Raw genomic sequence first — 19870 nt, 5'->3', positions numbered from 1 at the left:
GTACTACATTAGATACCACAGGACGTTAACTTGACTTGGCACTTAGCAACGTCCTTTACAAACCTGATAGTGAAGGACACATAGATAAGAATATACATGGTATTACACACTAACTGACGACAACAAGAGACATTAACTTGCCCAAATATTGCAACACTGCTGCGCATACGATGACAGTGAAAGATACAGGCATAAACATACAATTAAATATAGTAAAAGTTACTAAGATCTCACACAGCTATGATTACTTACGTATCATTAAAATACTTTAACCCAATAATGACAACGACACAATATTACAGTACAAAAGATTTCTAAGCTATCAGCACCGTCTTCATACAAATAATAAATCTTGCAATGTTACAAAAGCCACAACGTCAGAAGGTGAAAGACTGACATAACTAACTAGCTTTGTTGCATCAGAAGTTGAGACCTAAACATTCCTCAGAAAAATAATCCTTGAAAGCAACAATGGTATTTACAGATACCTGTGATTACGAATACAAGATAAGAAGGATTGTTAGTATAGAATAACATGGATTAATGATTGTGAGATAATACAGCATCTTCCGTTCACCGCGCTCTAACAGTTAAAAAACCGCAGCTGATGCACTTAGGTTTGCTAATTTAAAAATAAATGAAACACTTATTTCAAATCCAGGAGAATAGTTTCTGTAAAAGATTCCAAAAATTAGCAAGATTTTGTACAATCAACATCATTAACTATGCGAATCGCAATTAGTAAGCCGGGTGAACCTTATTTCATTGCAGTACGTGTTATTTTTATCACAGAATGCCCCGATCCTAAAACGCAAGTGAACTGAGTATCACTATGAAAATACAACAATATTTCATGGCATCTCCATAAATCAGCGGGCGTCCAGAGCATTGCTGATATACATTTTAGAAGTAAAAGATAAGAAGTTTATTTCAGCAAAAAATGAAAACTACGTCCAGCATTTAGAAGCTAATATACCACTGCATATTAAACATTACAGTGAGAATATGATGATTATCGTGAAAACATGAACCTCTTACTATCGTAAAAATACGGTGATCACAATATGCCAAACAGATATTCCCAATTTTTTTCAATTTTTTTAATCATTTCCATATAACCACAACGAGATAATACGAATTTCAGAAATACAACTTTTATGATTAATATTCATATTAAAACAACTGACACGAAGGTAGCTCCTTTTTTGGGATTATGGACCACTTCGGTATATATCTTTAGGCTGATTTTCACGTAAAACTGCAGTGTATATTGGTGATGAAAGAGATAGTACTTTTATAGTAAACATGGCCAACAACTAAGTATTTCAGAAGTCCGATTTATCCGGCTCATATTTCTCTCTTTTTTTTCCCTCAGTAATCCATGGTAAAGGAGTGACCGCTTGAAATTCAATGAGCTGTACGACAGAACCATTCTTCTCTCTTTCCCTCCTTTCCTTAGACATCGAACTTAAGCTACCAAAATGGGAAGAAAGGGGAAAAGACGAACATGTCCTTTCCCCATTATTCGTACGGGAACACAGCTTTGGTATTAGAAGGAATAGATACGAGTAAAAAGGTTTGAGGATTTACGTAAGGATTTAACGATATTTCTAGGATTACCATTACGACTTCACTGGAGCCAAGACAAAATTAAAAGAAAAAAAAAATGTATGTCTGTGACGCTTGTTTCACTGTTCAAATTTTCCAGCTCCTCATTTGCATAAGTGGAAAGGATAGGGAAAAAAAAAAAAAAAAAAAAAAGATGGGTGGGAAGAGAATTTGGGATAGAATGGGAAATGAAAAATCCCATGGACTTTTTGGCTTTGCTGAAGAGATAACAGAACGACGCTTAATTGAATGACCTGTGGAAATAATGATGGTTTGAAGATGTGAACTGGAGTTCCGATAAAGCTTTAGTCCTTAAAATCATTACAAGAATGAAATTTTTGTTGGTGTACGGTGTTAAAGTAATAACTGAAATAACAGCCATAATGTACAAAGAAATTGAAATTTGAAAAGCATTCCTTAGAAAATTCGAGATACCTTTTTTGTCTCTCCTTTGAATCGTCGATACTATAAAGAAATTCGGCACTGCATTGGCTCGACTACATCCAAAATAAAAATGACCTCAAGTGGATCTAATCAAGATTTGAAAGAACAATCTTAGAGCTTAACGCATGATCTGTACCATCACACTGATATTTTAAGCTTAGTAAAATGAATTAATTCATGAAACCCACGATAACAACTTCCTATATACGGATAAATACAATATACAATACACTTATTTTGAATTCTTATATAGCAAAATGAAAATCATTTGATGAAAGAATAAAAGTATCATACGTTTCCTTTTATGAAAACGATTAATCGATTAAAAGCCTTATTAATACCCCCTCAAAATGCTTAGCAGAGTGAAGAGTTTAGCTTAGCAGTTTTTTGCTAAACAAATGTTCAATCAGCAATTAATATATTCCTGCTCTATACTATACTCTTTAGATTTTAAAAAATCGCAGTAAAATATAACGCCAAACGATAAACCAACTACTTCTACTAATGATGAAAATTATTCACTACACTTTCCTATCCAACAGCACATAAACGATCACTGTAGCGCATGTCTGATTTTTCATCATAATTGCTAATCATATCGCGAAATTTCCATGATAACATAATGACGAAAACATGCCGAGTATTCCATATCTAAACAAGGAATTTCTGAATAGGCTTTATTCACGATATTCTACGCTCATTATTTCATTCAAGTATCTAGTTTAATATTTCAACATTATTCAATTTCTCTATTGTTGCACAATTAGGGACAATACCCTTAAACTCGTTGAAGACTGCACTGCTGCTAATTCCGATTTCCGCTACGATTACTAATTTCAAAATTGCGTAGTATTATATTAAGTGGACTGGAAATACCGCGTTTAAAATGAATATATTTAAGTTTGTTGTTGTCATTCGCAAGAAGTTAAAATTATAATATTTCAGCATCAGAATACGTATCACTTCGAGGAAATTTGGTAGTAATTTGATTGAACAAGGAGAAGAATAGTTAGACATGAATATCTGGAACTTTCGATACACAGTGAGATGAAGTAATATGAATATTACTTTTCCTCTTCACCTATATAACAGAACACAACATCTATATCAATTATAAACAATCAAAATATCGTATTTAAATAGGATAGCGAAATGTCGTATATATAGCAACAAATTAGGGCAATTAAAAGTCAAATCCATAAGCCTTTAAGACTTAACCATTATTTTCTAATCGATCTATCATATAGTAAATAATCACATGATAAATTCTAGAGTTTTGAAAAGATACAATAAACATTTGTAACGAAATCTGCGAATCTCAGAATGTCTTTTGTACGAAACATATTTTAATGCATGCCCTGTTTCTGTTTGGATAGCTGCATTTATTGTACTTTCCGCTTATCAATAACTTGGTTTACATTTTCATTATAAAAGGGGTTTAAATTCAGCCGCATCCCGTCGTAGTATTTCTTAGTTTTCGAGCGAAATGGTATTTTCAATCGGAGCCTCAAATAACTCGACCTCCGTTCTTCGTTGCAGAATATGCAACGTTTTCTTTATGAGTTTATAAATCCGATACTGGTACTACAGAATGTGCGCCTCCTTCCCAGGAAACAGGAAAGTACCTGGAAACATATCAACAACTAAGAAAGAAAACCTCCCATGCGATCCCTTCAAGAAGAGAAATTTTTATGGGCTGAAACTGTCTGATCAAGAAAGTTTTAAGTGGATTAGAAGAGAAAATAAAGAAATAATTTTATATAGTAACGAAAAGTACTGTCCAAAACATTCACATTTGTTTTATCGTCATGCACATTTTGTTACAATTAACAGTTTAATTTACACTTCTTCGTTTGGTTTATTATTTCATTTAATTTTAAGATTTTTTAAGTTTTTTAATTTATTATTAATGTACTCCTTCCCAGTTTAATACTCCATTTAATTCTTACGTAAATTTAATTTATTTTAACATTTACCAATAATATTTTTATCGCCGCCCAACTCGAATCCCGAAGAAGGCATGGTTGTTTATAAATGTACAGTGTCTGCGCGGCTCGGGGAATTCAAAATATGCGACTAGTCATAAGTCCTCTCGAGAAGTCGTGGTAGGGGAAGAGGGGTGGAAGACCTCAGACCCGTACCTCCAGGGCTCTCGCCTCCTACAAAATTGGGAGCGGAATTGGGCACTGTATGATGCTTAAGTATGAGAATGCACTGTATGCTCAAGTATGCACCGTATGATCACTGTATGGTGCAAGTCGGACTGTCACCTGTATGGTGCCCAAGGCTCTTGCCAATGACAGGCACAATCTTGCATTTCTTACCACAATGAATGTAGTGGGCTTCTTCTGAAGTTACTGTCAGATAAGTGAGATAAGTCACAACAATAACAACAACATATTTCTTTTTCTTTTATTACTACTACTTCTTCCTCCCCCCTTCCCCATCATTCCTACAGCCTTCCTACGGTGTTTTACATCTTCTAATTTTAGAAAACTATTAACGCATTTTAAAATGTAACAATGAAACACAAGAATCGTCACTGATACATCAAACGCTGAGCAAACGTTTCGGGCAACAGACTTGCATTTCAGCTTATGCAACATCTAGTGATATTATCAAGAATGAATGAAGTTACACTCGGATGGACTACACATCAAAACAACGAACCTCGATAGATGACAAAAGGATTAATTACATATCAAAACCGTGAATCATGATGGATGGTGCCATCAGTGGAAACAGACAATTCTGGCTGCTGAATTTATGTATTTGCAACAAAACATGATTTTATTCTCATTAACTGCCAAATACATCTTCTCCAGCCTCCTCCAATATAATATGAACTGAGCGGTCCAGTTTCGATCTCGAATTTCAGTGCAGGCTTCACCACAATTCATTAAACAGTCAAGGTAAATTTTGCTAGTGCCTTGTCCAATTAAGATAACGACAATTCTATTGGCTGTGCGAACAGAAATGTATCTCATAAGCGAATATTGCACGAAATTTTTTATGGAATTAGTGCCGTCAGTAAGAATAAATTTATGACAGAATTTTCAAGCTATTTTTACTTCACCTGAGGTTCACGCTTAAAAAATGACAATAAATTTGAATTATGTGCAAGTTACAGAGTTTCGTATTCTCTGGTATCATCAACTAACGAGCTCTAGAAGGACTATAGAGGGATTATCTTCAGGTCTTAAGATAACAAAGAAGAAGGGTGTAAATGGCCCTTTATTCAATCACATATAATTGCACAGACGGTCCCACAGACGGGCTTACAAAAGACAACACTTCTGGCTTAACTTAAACAAGTAATGCTGAACTTAAAATGTAATTAAACTAGCCTAACGGCTCACATGATAATTTTAACGCACAGAGGCTCTGCCTCCTAGAAGCCGGTGGAACAAGGTTAATGGCTAGAAGCACTCAACGCCACAGAATCAAATCGCTATTAAGTCAGATTAATTATGTGGCCTTCAAGAAGGCAAAATACGCTCTAAAAACACATTCCGAAACCTTCGCTTAACATTTCTTTCTCCTTTAATTTGAATAAACGAGGGCTAACAAATTAACATTCTGGCAGGAAAGCGTGGGTAAAACGAAGAGTGGATGGAAAGTTGCCTTAACTAAAAATTAACTATTAAAAATATATGGAAATAATAACAGGATGTGGAATAAGAAAAACAGCTTACTAGGGTTGGAATGACATTTTTGGGAAGAAGTTATGGGGTTACAAACAAACAATGAAATGTCGTATTTAAGAACAGCTGTAATAGTTGAATACTGGTCTGCAGATAAACTGAAACTGATGGAAAATGGACAACAAAATTTCATTTTAATTGAAACTGTTGTTATTTATAATCATATTCATTCATATGTATAAAATTAATAACTGACTAAGTAACGCTTATTAGAACTAATAATATTGAAACAGCAGTATAATTCCCCATTATAATTACTAAAAGAGGGACCATAAAGAACTGAAGTTATAAGCGATGCTCTGTTTGATAACTACTCTGCATAATATAATCGTAATAGCGGCGAACTGAGTAAAAATAACTTCAGTTAACCATGGAAAATGAAGAAAGACTATTTAAAAGAAAATACACACAGCGTAGATAACTATTACTTAAAAAAAAATTTCTTTTCAAGTTTCTGATTGTTTGTTATCGTGTGTTATCAAATTTGATAGGAATACGATTTTTTAGTTGTTTAATATAAAATGCATTATGTCCGAGTTGAACAACTTTTCTAACGCTTATCCGAACCAAATCAACAATTTTATAAATAACTAAATGTACCATTTTTGTCTTTCTTTCCCCTAAAAAAATTCTTGACAGAAATTTTGTATTTTATTAGATTATTATTATATTTATTTATTATTTTATTTTAATACCTGATAGAAATTTTTACTAATTCCTACTTGACGGAAAAAAAAAATTAGTTTTAATCAAGTGATGAAATATTTTTAAAAACACTTAAATACAAACATATTTCAGTTATTAATTTTACAGATTTAAATATTAAGATAAAACCATTTCTCTGAAAAAGGGGGAGAAGGCCTCTTTTCTTTCCATGTCAATTTTGATTTTATTCTCAACCCATTACTTACCCCTCTCCCCGCTGTTACGCTCCATTTTAAAAATATTATTTCGCTGAATAATTTATCAAATCTCCTTCACTACTTTTACCTACTTCAGTAAATTATTTACTTTCTCTTTTCCACATCCTAGGATCTTATCACACTTTCCAAAATGATCCATTTAAATTTAATTCAGTTGACTTATTGTTTTTTCCATTTTTCCACGTACAAAACATACAATACATATCCATAAACTTCTTTAAAAAGAATTCTTCTCGATCACAAGAATTCCACAAAAATGTCTTTAGAAACCAAAATTTAGTTTCTAGTGCTATTTCTTTTCTCGTCCTTAAGAAATTATAATAAACTTCACGATGAATCACGGCTTTAGACTACTACTATTCCCCTCCCACTCTTTCAGTGGGTATGGTAGCCTTATTACAGGACATGGTGTCCAAAATGGATGTTCATTATGTTCTTCGAAATTCTGATGAGTTTCAGAGGTCGTTGTCCATAGGAGCTGCTTCTAGTGAGAAGTTTCACTGTATCTCCTGCCTGGCTATAGGGTCGATTATTAACCGAACCCGAGACAATACCGCACAATCAAGGATTTCTGGTAACCTAAATTATGTATAGGCTATGTTTCTGTAATCACTCAGTCTAATCCAAGACTGCTTTCGGAAATGCCTAGCCACACTTAGCATAAAACATACTATTACACTTCATAAGCATTCGTATAAAGGTGCTAGAACTACAAGGATTTTGTGCCGACGAAGGAAGTAAGCCAGTTTCCCCTCACGGTAACGACTTGACGTCGGCAGACGATAGCAACCCCACCGTCTTAAGACGACGCTCTTTCCAAATGTTAAGAAAATTGCTGGGAAATTAACTCCAGGGAAAAAAATCACCGCAATTATGGAAAATCGTGAGAGCTTCGGGCAAGTATCAAATGACCTTACGTGTTTTGCCATGTTTTTCAGGATTTCTGGCAAATCTGTGCTAAAATACCAGAGTTCTTTAATATATCAATAACATACATATATTTATTACTACATATAGTTAGTTAACAACACCGTGTTATAATTTCTTACTATAATCATAATGCATATATTTTATGCAAATATACAAACTGTTAACTGTGATGTGAAATAATCATCGCGTAACTGGATTATGTGAAGTATGATTAAAAAAATTCATGTTACTGTATATTGCAGTATTTTAGTCGACTGTGAAAAATGTTACCATTCGGCAAAACATAAGCTCTATAATTTATCTTCCAAATTTAATCAAGCTGTTATTGATTAACAAACTAAAATATTTAAAAACAATAAACGCACTTCTTATGATTTAGTATTTATTTAACTTTTAAAATAACATATCTAAGTGTATCATCATTAGATGTTATCATTTAAAATACATCTTGCTGAGAGTTTTTATGGAAATGATAATTCTGTTTACGTATTAATGTAATTTGAAGCCCGTTTTATTGTATATGACGTGATTTAGAATGCATTTATATATGCATGCAATATATTAAAATTACGACTTTTTATCATCATTTGAGGTGTCGATACAACTAATAAACAGTGCTTCTAACGCAGTATATTTTATAACTCGGTACAAAATTTTTTGGCTTGTTACTACTCAATTTTTTTTAATACAGAAATTTATAATCTGATTTTTTGAATTAACCGCTCTTCCCCCCCCCAAAAAAAAAAATATTTGTCCCACAAACTAGCTATAGAGACTTTGTGTAACGATCTCTAGAATGTAACACTATATAAATTCTTTATTTTCATATATAATTTATTTAAAAAATGAATCGGCAAAAAACATACTAAAAACTCGATTTAGACGTTTCTGAAATGAAGTTTTATAATTTATTCAGCTCAAGTTTCGTATAAAAAATTTCCAAACATATGACGGAAATAGTCACAAAGCTTTCATATACGGCATACTGTACAAACATACAAAATGTACTAAGCATTCATACACGAGATACTGTACAAATATACAAAACATACTAAGTTGAGGAATAAGATGTTTTGAAAAACCGTTAATATAGTGGAGAAAATAAAATCTAGAGAAAAATCTTTAAAATAAATAAGATCCACGAGAAGGAGATAAAAGGATAATAAAAATTATATTTCCAATAAAACAATAACTGAATCTTCTTCAATAATCTAAACTAAGACTCTGATTTCCTTTTATTGAACATTCGGGGACAAGAAAAGTAAAGAAATAAGAGAAACGGTCTCAACAAACCGTTCTTTTCATGATATATATATATTTAATACCTTGCGATCTTTTGATACAGAATTCAGCAGAAAAAAACGGATAAAAAAATTTCTTTTTTAATTCACATATATAGTTAGAACATCAAAAAGAAATCTGGATTAATTTTAATTCGCTTCCTAATGCGAGTTCCAGGTGAAAAATGACACATTTTTGTTTATTTAAAATCGAAAAGAGTTATTTGTGCACATGCCTTTTTTTCATATTTGTATAAAATCGAAACTCGCTGCAACATAGAAACTGAACTGCTTATTAGGCATCACATAAGATCAATAAATTCAAATGTTTATTATCAAAAATATTACGCTAAATACAAATTTAAATTTAATTACGCAACATCTGTGCTGCACTACGTTAATTTCGAAATAAAGAAATCCTAATTTTTTTAATTCTTCTGCCCGGTAGTGCAATTACTAAATTCAGAATTAGACGATTAAAAAAACATGCACAAAAGAATGACCAAAAAAATGACATCGTTATTTTAAAATGAAAAGCTACTCTATAAAAACTTAGTACCCAATTAGTGTCTGTAAATTTAATTTATTAAATGTCTCTAAATTAAAAGGCAATCTAAACGATATTTTGTTTTTAAAACTTAGCCCATTTCTTCGAAATTTCGTAAGGAAGAGGGGAAGGTAAGAGATAAAACCTTATCAATTAATGAACTTGCAGAACAAACTGTAATCCATCACTGAACGAGAAAAAAATCTCTTGACGGCGATCGACCTCTCCCTTCCACTCCCCTCACCATTGTCTTCGTAAGGAAAAATTTCATTCCATTTATAGTAACAGAAATCATTTAGTAACATCAGTCTATAAATGCTTCTTAACAACAAGTCGCACTTAAGAATATCAAGCAATTTATTAATTACCCGAATGTACAGGGCTAAAATACAAAATCTGACTGATATTTCGTTGCGAATCACTAACTACACTGAATCAAACATTTTTGATGAAATCGGTTTTCAGCTGATAAACTTTGCTCCATTCGCAACACGGAAAGTGTTGCCATTGCTTAAATACAAAACTTTCAGATTTCATTAATTGCGAGACAGTTAACGCATTTTTTGAGCTTAAGAAAAAGCTAGGCTTCGTATGCATATTCCGTTAAAGAAAAATCGTAATTTTTTCCTCACGGTGTTTTTTTTAATAATAGAAAATAACGTTTTTAAAATATGTCGAAGGAGGTGTTAGTGTTTTCCCTAAGCGAATTTCGTGCTCTGCACTCTGCACAAATCATTATCACTTGAGTGAAATGCTGATCGTGTACAAGGTTCGTTTTGACTTCGAATTCCGGCTAACTGCATAGGTGTTTTCATGGTTTCCTCCTTCATAATATAAAATGACGCCATTTTTACTGAGAGAGTTCTCCACGAAGGTGGCCCTGGTGAGATCTGCCAGATTGAAACAGATATAAAAAAAAATCGAATATTTTTTATAGCGCAGAATGTAATTACAACAGCACACAGCAGTACAACAATAAAAAAGAAAAAAAGAACGTGCTGTTTGAGATTCTGTCAACTTGACTCATACATGTATGACTTACAGTTGGTAGAAAAACATATTATCTCATTATTAAGATTGGTTATTAAAATATTTGGATTTTAGAAAAAAAATTTATTTGTCTTAAAATGTCTTTAAATATGTAATAAATGTCATGCGAGGGTTAGATTTTATATTGCTAGACAAACGCAAGCAGTTGATCACGAATGGCGCATTTACATGAAAGTAAATACATCTGGAATAAGTTTAAAAAAAATATATTTATGTTGTTTTATAAAGCAAATAATTTTACCTTTTAAATAGGGTAAAATTACGTGGTTATGAACCTTTCTACAAGAAGGCATATGTAACGTACAACACAGCACTAGAAAGGACGTACAATAATATTCTGAATTTCAAAGAAATATCAGCAAAAAATATTTATTTTAATATCCTTTATACTTACACAATGAACTTTGCAATGCATGCACAACATATTACGTCTTTAGCAGGCATAAGAAGTTTCTAAATCACATGCTAGAAAATATAAGAGGTAAAATACCCACAAGGTAGACAGACTGCATTGAACTGGATTATTTAGATACCACAAGGCACTCGAGAATCATCTACATAAAAGATGCGTGGAGGGAATTTTAAGGGAAAATGATTAATATTCACCTTACATACACAAAAAACCACGAAAACTCCCATGCATCAGCCCCCCTCCAATCGCCAGAGTTTGAAACCGCATTGAACTAATCATGTTTAGCGTTTTACCGCTGATGGGCACAGAGCACACACACACACAAACATGTATATAGTATATATATAGAGAGAGAATTATTAAATTCTAAACACACAGAAAAAGGACGTGTACATTTAGAAATATTTTAAACACCACAACGACAACGAAAATGACTTTAAGACAGATTTGGATATTTAAAGTATTTTAACTTTTGCTTTTCTATTAGCAACATCCGTTAAAGGAAAACGCTACGCTTATCTATTGTTTAATTACTTCGGAGAGCTGAACATTTTCAACTAGGAAAAGGTTTACTATTCAGACGGCAATGAGGCAATAATGGAATCGATACTGGCCACATTGATTAGATAGGGTTCTCAATTGAGAAAGTGTTTGCGAAGTAGAAGCGACAACCGTTACCTCCCAAGTTCATTGTCGATGGTTAGTCGGAGGTGCTTTTAAGGACAAATGTCAGCTACAATAGAATTTGCATTCTAACATCAGTTAAATGAAGTCTCCTTTCTAGGACATGAAACTACATTAAGAATTCTAATCGAAAATGAACTGGATTTTGAATTCTGGGGGCAGCTATCCTACAGTTATATTTTGATTCCTGATGATTAGGTAAGAAGCTCTGTAACCATCGCTTTACATTTGCATAAATATTTTATATGGATGCCCAGACAATCGAAGTATTACTTCTTAGTTAATTTATCTGCAAGTTGCCCATAACATCTTACGATATTATTTTTGAAGTGTACGAATTTACAGCAACTGTGATAACCTGTACCAAAACCGGAGCTGTAAGATTTTAACTGAATGCTTCTAATTTTGTAGCTGCTTTACCTACACAAACGAACCCACTGCTTTAGCATGTTATGCTATATCTACATCTTAGGCCAAACCAAAAATTTCATTCAACTACCGATGTAATGTTTCATTATATGCGCTCAGTAAATGCAATTATCGTTTTCAGTCAACTGAAATAATTTTGTGAGACAGAATTATTGTGGAGTAAGTAAATACATTCCGTGGTTTCTCCTTTGTAATCGGAACTGCCTCATAATTATCACGTTCCCTTTGCTAAAGTGTACCATAGAAAAGTATGCTGTGGAGATCAAGGCACAGAGAACTAACAGTGCATTATTACATTCTATATAAATAAACTGAAACTATGTAATATAAGCTTGTTGAAATCTTCCGGAATTCGAATACCCAAATAAAAACGCTACTACGTCATAATTAAAAATACGATTTTGTAAAACTCGTTTTTAGCCCAAATGGCGTTAGCCAAGATGGGCTATTAGCTTCAAAACGGGATTTTGCGTTGAATCATTGTGTAAGTCTGAATCGCTTTTCAAATTGTTGCCACCAAATATTATTGCCCTGTATTACATTTAAAGAAATTAAATAATGAAGAATCTGCATAAACGTATCTATATTTCTCGCACTGCGAAAAAGCAACGGTACCTAGAACCATCAAAACGTAGCTCTCCACCCGAATATGAGCACCTAGAAGCCCGAACTTGGAATTTCGAATTTGTTTTATTGTCTATTTCTTAGTCTGTAAAACTTTAAATAATTTTTGATTAAAAAAAAACTCAACGATTTCAAAGCGAGAAGAGGCAACACTGTACGGAATAAAACATTTTTATCTCCAGCGTCCAAGTCTGGATCTCGAAACGTGTATGTGTTTGTACATGAAAAAAACGGCCTCTTGGGCGTAATATATTTTTAAAGAGGTATCAAAGCTTTCTTGAGAAAATATCTATACTTATATCTTCATCGGAAAATCCGATAATACTCTCAATCCCGCTCTCTCTTTGAAACATTTTTTTGCGAAAGCCATTTGCGTTGTGAAATCTGTTTAGCTTACTGTGCGATTTCGGTCTCCAAAAGCAGACCCTAAAAACGTTGAGGGCCGGAAGACACAAGGATTTTATATTTCGTTCTCGCAATAAAGTATTAATGTACTACAATACAGACCAATGAAGTACCATAGTGGAGCAGTGAAGTCCGTTGTAGTGGACCAATGAAACCATAAAAACATGTCTAAATTAAATAACCCTGCCCATTCTTCATTGCATGAACCTCTGATTTTACGATAAAATACATTTAATAGCCTATCTGTTCTTCTGGCTCTTTATAGTATTTCCTTTCATTCCTTTTGCCGAAAGGGAGCTTTCTAGATTAAATCGTGACTTTCTGAATTTAATCTACATTATGCTAACATAATATCTCTTCCCATAATGCTTCGCGACACATTGATATGTCGAGAGGCCTTACGAGTTGTGATGCGAAATCTTCCGAGTTTCTATTTCTGAAGATATGCTTTCAAATCAGTCTATTTTTCTTCTAACAGTAAATACTAATATCTTCAGATATAACTGAAACAGTTCCAAAAACAAGATTAGTTACGCTGCCAAAGATAACGACTGCAGGTTTCTACTAATGAGAAAGTCATATCTCCAACACTTAAAATGTTTAGAAATGCTGTGAACTTAACAGTTCAGTTATATTTATCAACATTACTTACAACAACTGGGATCAACATTCACTTGAATTTTTTAACACGGGTGTTTACATGAGACTACAGCAATTAAAGAAACTCACTTGAGCGCTGCCCTTTTTTTAAACGCTTAAAAATTTTCAATTTTACATATAAGCGGCTCCAAATATTATACTAACCATTTATAACAAAAGAAAAGAGTTTTAAAGAGATCAATCCTCGAGAAATATAATGCCGTTTACCTTTCTACACGAGATAATTGGAAATCCTAGATTCTAACGAAACAAAAGTAAATAACCGGCCGTTCGCTGAAGCAAAATCAATGACAGACCCTTTACTCTTCAAAGCATCCGACAAATAACGTTTTATCGACAAATACAGCAACTAAGAAAGCAATTATAATCGATAAGTCCCAGATGCAACGTTAAGTGTTTGTAACATTCAATAAATAAAAATCGCCGAAGAGTTTCACTGATATCAAATTTCTTTTAACTACTTTTCCTTGAATTGCGGTTTTCAATAAATTTACAGGATTCGCGAATTTTTTTTGATCGACACTGTGAACTGAATGTGATCGGAATTTCGGAATAAAGCGTTTATTCTTTTCAACAGATAGATATTTATTAACAAAGACAGCATTATAATCATAAACAGTTCTCTTAACTGATTTTTTTCTAATTCAAGACCTAGTTTTCAAAAAAAAAAAAAAAAAAATTCAAAGTTTTTCTGTGCTTTCACGCCATTTTGTGGCGCGCAGCACAGGGAAGGAAGGCGAACCTCCTCATTTCTAATCTGACATTATTTACGTATAACTTATTAGACATATAAAGATCGCATCGTAATGTGTTATTTTATTTATAAGGCTAAGCAAACTATCTACGCATTTACCTTCAACATGTTGTTGTTCTTTTCATTCGCCGTTTTTTTATGTAGGCTGAGAACTGGAACATTTTTATTACAGTAAAGTGCATTATAGTTATATCTGCATAAAGGAAAGTATGAGAGCTTCCTACATACTCATGACTCATTTCATGCGAAGAGATATCAAAAATGCCAGTGATCCAATATTAATTCCAATATTATCGATGTAATAGCAAACACAATCAGCAAGTACATAACGTTTACACATTACAGCCGTTTTACGCGAGTTTTAATCTTTCACGCAAACTAAAATTAAGCTAGATTTTCAACTTTACAATGAGTTTAGAAATAAGTACATTTTTAGGGAATCTGAAACGGATACCTCCTTTTCCAGGAGCAAAAATATTCCGCTATATTACATTACATTCTTGCTTTCAGTTAAATCATAATTCTAATAGGAAAGCACACATTATTATTTAAATTACTGCTACGGATATCTTATAAAGACGCTTTATTTCTTCAAGCATAAAATATCGTAATCGGGATAAACGGAAGCTAACACAAACTACAAGTATGTTTTATTGATAGGATAAAACCACCATTAAAAACACAGGGGACACTAAGCGAAAAATATCAAAACATTTTAAACAGAAATTTAAAATCCATAGCCAAAGAAAATGAGAACAAAACTACGTCATCTTTTCAAGAAAGCTTCCTAATCATCGAAAAATACGAGGAGGTGAAAATTATACTACAATTCAAGACTCTTACCCTTTAGTCCAGAAAACCTACTTTGAGTATAAAAAAAAATTGGAAGTTTTTTAAATTTGGATAAAATCATGGGTGGAATCCTCACTTTTTTTATAATAACTTATAAGAATACGAGAATCCCGATTTTTTTTGCTTTTACTGTAATATGTATGACAGCCTAGTCTTAGAGGACAGGAAGATCGAATTTTTTCCCCCACACATTATACTTTTAGATGCAGATTACATATTTTTTAGCTTTGAGTCATATTAGAATAAAAAGAAAAAGAAAACGCAGATTATACGTCAAATATATGGATGCTAGTTACAAATGTATACGGTCAAAAGAATAGAATGGTGAAACTGAAGGTGCAGCGGGCACACTTTTCATAACTTTCAACAAAATAATAGCTAGAATTACCTATAGACCTTTAATGAAATGAATCAATTAAACATACCCAAATGTATAACTGAAGAAATCACGCATATTTATCAACTCTGAAAGTGGATCCACAAATTTAGATAAATTACATAATTAATGGCAGTTTCTATTTCGCAGAAATTTCGGTAAGCTGTAAATAAACAGAAACAACTGAGAAAATGCTAAGAACAAAACCAATGAAGAAAAACTCGCACCTTTTCCCCTTTGTTTTGCTTTTTACCTGCAGAATACATGTTATCGTTTTCCTGTCATAAAAAAAAGGAAATATTTACATGGCAGAAATGAAAAGTCTGATAAAAACGGCTTGCCTGTTAGTGAAAAGGGAAAAGAAACATATAGTATAAGCTATTGTCTGAATATATTTCGTTTCACGGCGCGAAAAACATTTTGTAGGAGAACTTTCAATTCAAGAATATTTCTCCAGGAGGATCGGTTAAAATGATAGCAAAAAAATTTATTGCATTTCATATACCGTGTAGAATATTTTCAAGAAAATGGAACAAAATTCTTTGAATAAAAGGGAAGCAGTTAACATTTTTCACAATATTTCACGTTCGAGACCAGACTGATGTTTTTCGATAAACTCATCTCTAAGAATTTCAGCCGAAAGCATAATATGCTTAAAATAATTCTGAGCACTATACAACATTAAATTATTTAAACAGTTTCTATTATAAATGTGGTTATGAAGAGAGAAATTATTTTAAAGAATTTTTAAAAAATAATATCGGACAAGAACAGTTTTTGAACTACTTACGCATCTAAACGAAGCTCTTTAATTCCAAACTAACGCTGAAGGAAAAGCACCTACTTAAATGTTAACATTTGGCAACACTGTATCGCTGCCTGACATTCATTTAGAAAAAAAGCTTTATGCATCTCGTCCCTCTTCTTAATGCCGCTTTCACGTTTGTCTTTATAATAATAATAATAATAATAATAATGTGAAAATAAAATAAAAGTTTTCTTCCCATTTCCGAAAATGGCAATTGCACAAAAAATCTTTTAGTTTAACAACTGTTTTAACGTCGTCGTTAAACTTTTCGTTTAGTAATCGATGAACTGCGAAATGCAGGCTTTCCGTTAACTGTAAGAAACACGAGTAAAAAACTCAACTGCGTTTATTCAATCGAAATGAATAATATAATACCTATTTTAAAACACCAAATAGTATTTATATTACAAAGCAAGTCTTTCTCCATATCTAAAGTAGCATTTTATTAACAACTCTTAACTAAGTCTATAAAGTGGCTGTATTTGGAAAATCCACCATTTGATGTCCCCCGGGGAAAAAAAAAAAGAAATTTTTTTTGGGAGACCCATGTTACTACTCATACGCTACCGTTAAGTAATTATAAAACAAGTTCTTTGTAATGTAGCTTCAAACAACATATTTTGCACGCAAAAAAAACAACAAAAATTATTATTATTATTTGATAAAAATTTGGAATTTAATCACAGCAGCAGGAACTAATGCTGTCAAAGTTAAGGATAATCGCTTAAACTGTGCATTACACTATAGCGACCACGGAAGAAATGAAACTACTATTACGGGAAATTTACGAAGACCCCACTACAAATATTGCACGGTGCAATAAAACTCGAAATCGCCAATACCTGCGTCCAACAGAATTATAATGCGATAGTTAATGTTATTACCGTATTAGTGAATAAAAAGCTACTGAATTCGAAGATAAATCTCAAAACTGTTTCACTAAAAACTACGTCCTCATAGCACTGGCGGGAACAAAATCACTCATGGATTTACAGCCTCTTCACAAAATTCGATGATTTCATCAAGAATCTTTTTCTACTGAAACAAAAAAAAAGACGACGTCATTCGCCACCTTATTAGCTTACTCTGAAAATTTTATAAACAATAACGCTATGGTTTCACGTATCCAAACAATACTTTAAGGTGGTTGAATTCGAAAAGAATACAAGTACGGGCTTTGCAGTCTAAGCCACTTCTAAATGTTTCGTCTATGACACTTCTAAATATCTCAGAATAAATGCCGAAATTATACAAGCCACAAATGAATGCGAAATCCAAAAAGCAGCAAAATTTTAACGACCTCTATTTCGCACAGCTAATTTTCTCAGAGCGCGAGAATCCCGTCAGGAAAGAATTCTTCCAACTGCGGAAAAACGAAAAATAGAAGCATTACGCATCTTCTAAATTTGTTTCAAACAATGCATTATGCTTGTTTAATATCATCAACGTCTTTAAAAGCTAAAATCAATAAGATTCTACGTCGAAGATACTCTAACTGAATCATATAATCAAACATAACCTAACACATTAAATTTGTCCGAAATTCTTCCGACTTTTCAAACTTCCTATCCCTAAAACCAGTTTTCCATGTTTTAGTGACATTTTCTAAGCATAAATACTTTTATACTGTATTCTAAAATATAACGCAGTTACATGCGCGCACTGAAATTAGATTTCGAAAAAAGATCCGCGAGATCAGATTTTTTTTTTTTTTTTTTTTTTAATGTAGTTCTCGATAGCAAGAAATAAAAACATTTGATTCCATTGAAATTTTAGCTTTAAAAATTAAAAAAGTCTTACCTTTTTTTTTCCAGCAGATGGGTTTTTAAATCAGAACCCAGTAGAGTCCCAAACGGAGAATATGAAATGTTACGTATAATCTTGAAATATCACAAAAGATGAGGAGTTCAAAAATTTTCACGAAACATCCATAGGGAATAGAAAATCCTTTGTTGAAAAAGCTCGCGGTTTAAAGTTACGCTGTACATACACAAATAGCAAAAGTTGACAAGAAAAATTCACAACACTTCGGTCTACTACGAGTATATAGCTATATAAGAGCAGTTATATATACATATAGTTAGAAGCCTAAGAGTTCTGCCATAGCAAAAATATGTCCGAAATCGTCCAAGAAGTCGATTTCTTTTAACAATGACAATTACAGAGTTCTTGGTGAAAGACTCGACTAAATTACGAAATAGCAAAACACCAGGCAAAAGTTGAAGATAAATCTCATTACTATTCCAACTAGCATAGGCCGTAGAAGACTACTCTACAAAGATTACGATAATAGTTAAGTAAAATATCGATATTTAGAAAACATATTACTAGATTATTAATCCAAACACCGACCATAAGCGAACAGCGCGATTGTTTGCAACGTCTTCAAACATTCCATAACGGTATTCTACAAATATCCTTTGCCTCCAACATTTCATTTGCACATAATCCGTCACAAAACCCAAAATTTAAGGGACATTTTTTTTTCCTAACAAACGCCGAAAAGCACACTTTGCCTCCCGAGGTGGTTGACTCAACTTTCGCAGTCGACGTCCAAGCGGCGATTATTTTTTGTTTTATTTTTTCCGCAGCAGAAGACGACGGATCTTTCACCTCTCGCTTGGTCGAGGCACCTCGGCGTTCTGAGAGAAGGCCGGCTTTGATGTGGACGGCGGCCCAGCGGCAGGGGGAGAAAAAAGGGGGCGTGGAGAAGAGATAGAAAAATTCCACTTCATGACGCGAAGCTGTGACGTCAGAAAGCATGCCTGCACTCGTCGCCACCAAGCGGCGGTCCTGTTCAGAGATTGTATTCTGCCTAGTCTAAATTTCAATTTGCATAAAAAGCCAGATTACTGAGATTAAAAACAATTGCATTAAAATGATTTTAAAAAGTAAATGTATCAGTTTTTCAATCGCAATTTAAAAAATTTGGATAAACAGCTAATTTTAAACATAAAATTTATGAATTTAGGAAATATACAGGCGAATTATAAAGCACGATCACCTAAACAGCTAAAAATTGCTTGCATTCCAATGCGCTATAGTAAGATTTATATCCGTCAAGTGATATAGTTAATCACACAAAATTTAAATAATAAGCTGTCTAGTTTCAAACCGATAAAAAACAGATTACAGTACCGGGAAAACGTAACTTATGTAAAAATCCCAAGTAATTTTACTGTCAAAATTTAAAAAAAAAAAATAAAAAATAAAAAAAAAAATGGTATTATTTAAATATCAAATCTTTTGATGGCTAGAATTAAGAGAGGTAAATTTTTAATTTCGTTTCCCCCCCCCGAATTCATTATTTTGTAATTATGTAATCTACATCGATAGGGGATAGCTACTTTATACAAGAAGGTCACGAATTCTTTACTCAA

At 32.8% G+C, this 19870-nt stretch overlaps 1 protein-coding gene across 7 annotated transcripts in view; it reads right to left on the bottom strand.

The window, feature by feature from the left end:
• The window catches only part of LOC118180806 (latrophilin Cirl-like), a 256199-nt gene extending 237053 nt beyond the window's left edge, over window positions 1–19146 (bottom strand). For 4 of the 7 annotated variants that reach the window (XM_085812995.1, XM_085812997.1, XM_085812994.1 and 1 more), the window contains exon 1: window positions 18291–19144. The gene's annotated coding sequence lies outside the window, so the exon portion shown is untranslated. Of the gene's footprint in view, window positions 1–18290 lie in introns of all 7 variants that reach the window. The other 3 variants (XR_015040224.1, XM_085812999.1, XM_085812998.1) reach the window with 2 other exon arrangements.
• Between the last annotated feature and the right edge of the window lie 724 nt (window positions 19147–19870).

The sequence above is a fragment of the Stegodyphus dumicola genome, chromosome 3 (genome assembly GCF_044657685.1).
Source record: "Stegodyphus dumicola isolate Sdum_Otavi_A_Nest chromosome 3, ASM4465768v1".
Classification (NCBI taxonomy): Eukaryota; Metazoa; Arthropoda; class Arachnida; order Araneae; family Eresidae; genus Stegodyphus; species Stegodyphus dumicola.
The sequence above is the reverse complement of the archived record's forward strand: the minus strand, read 5'-3'. Positions and strand labels throughout refer to the sequence as shown.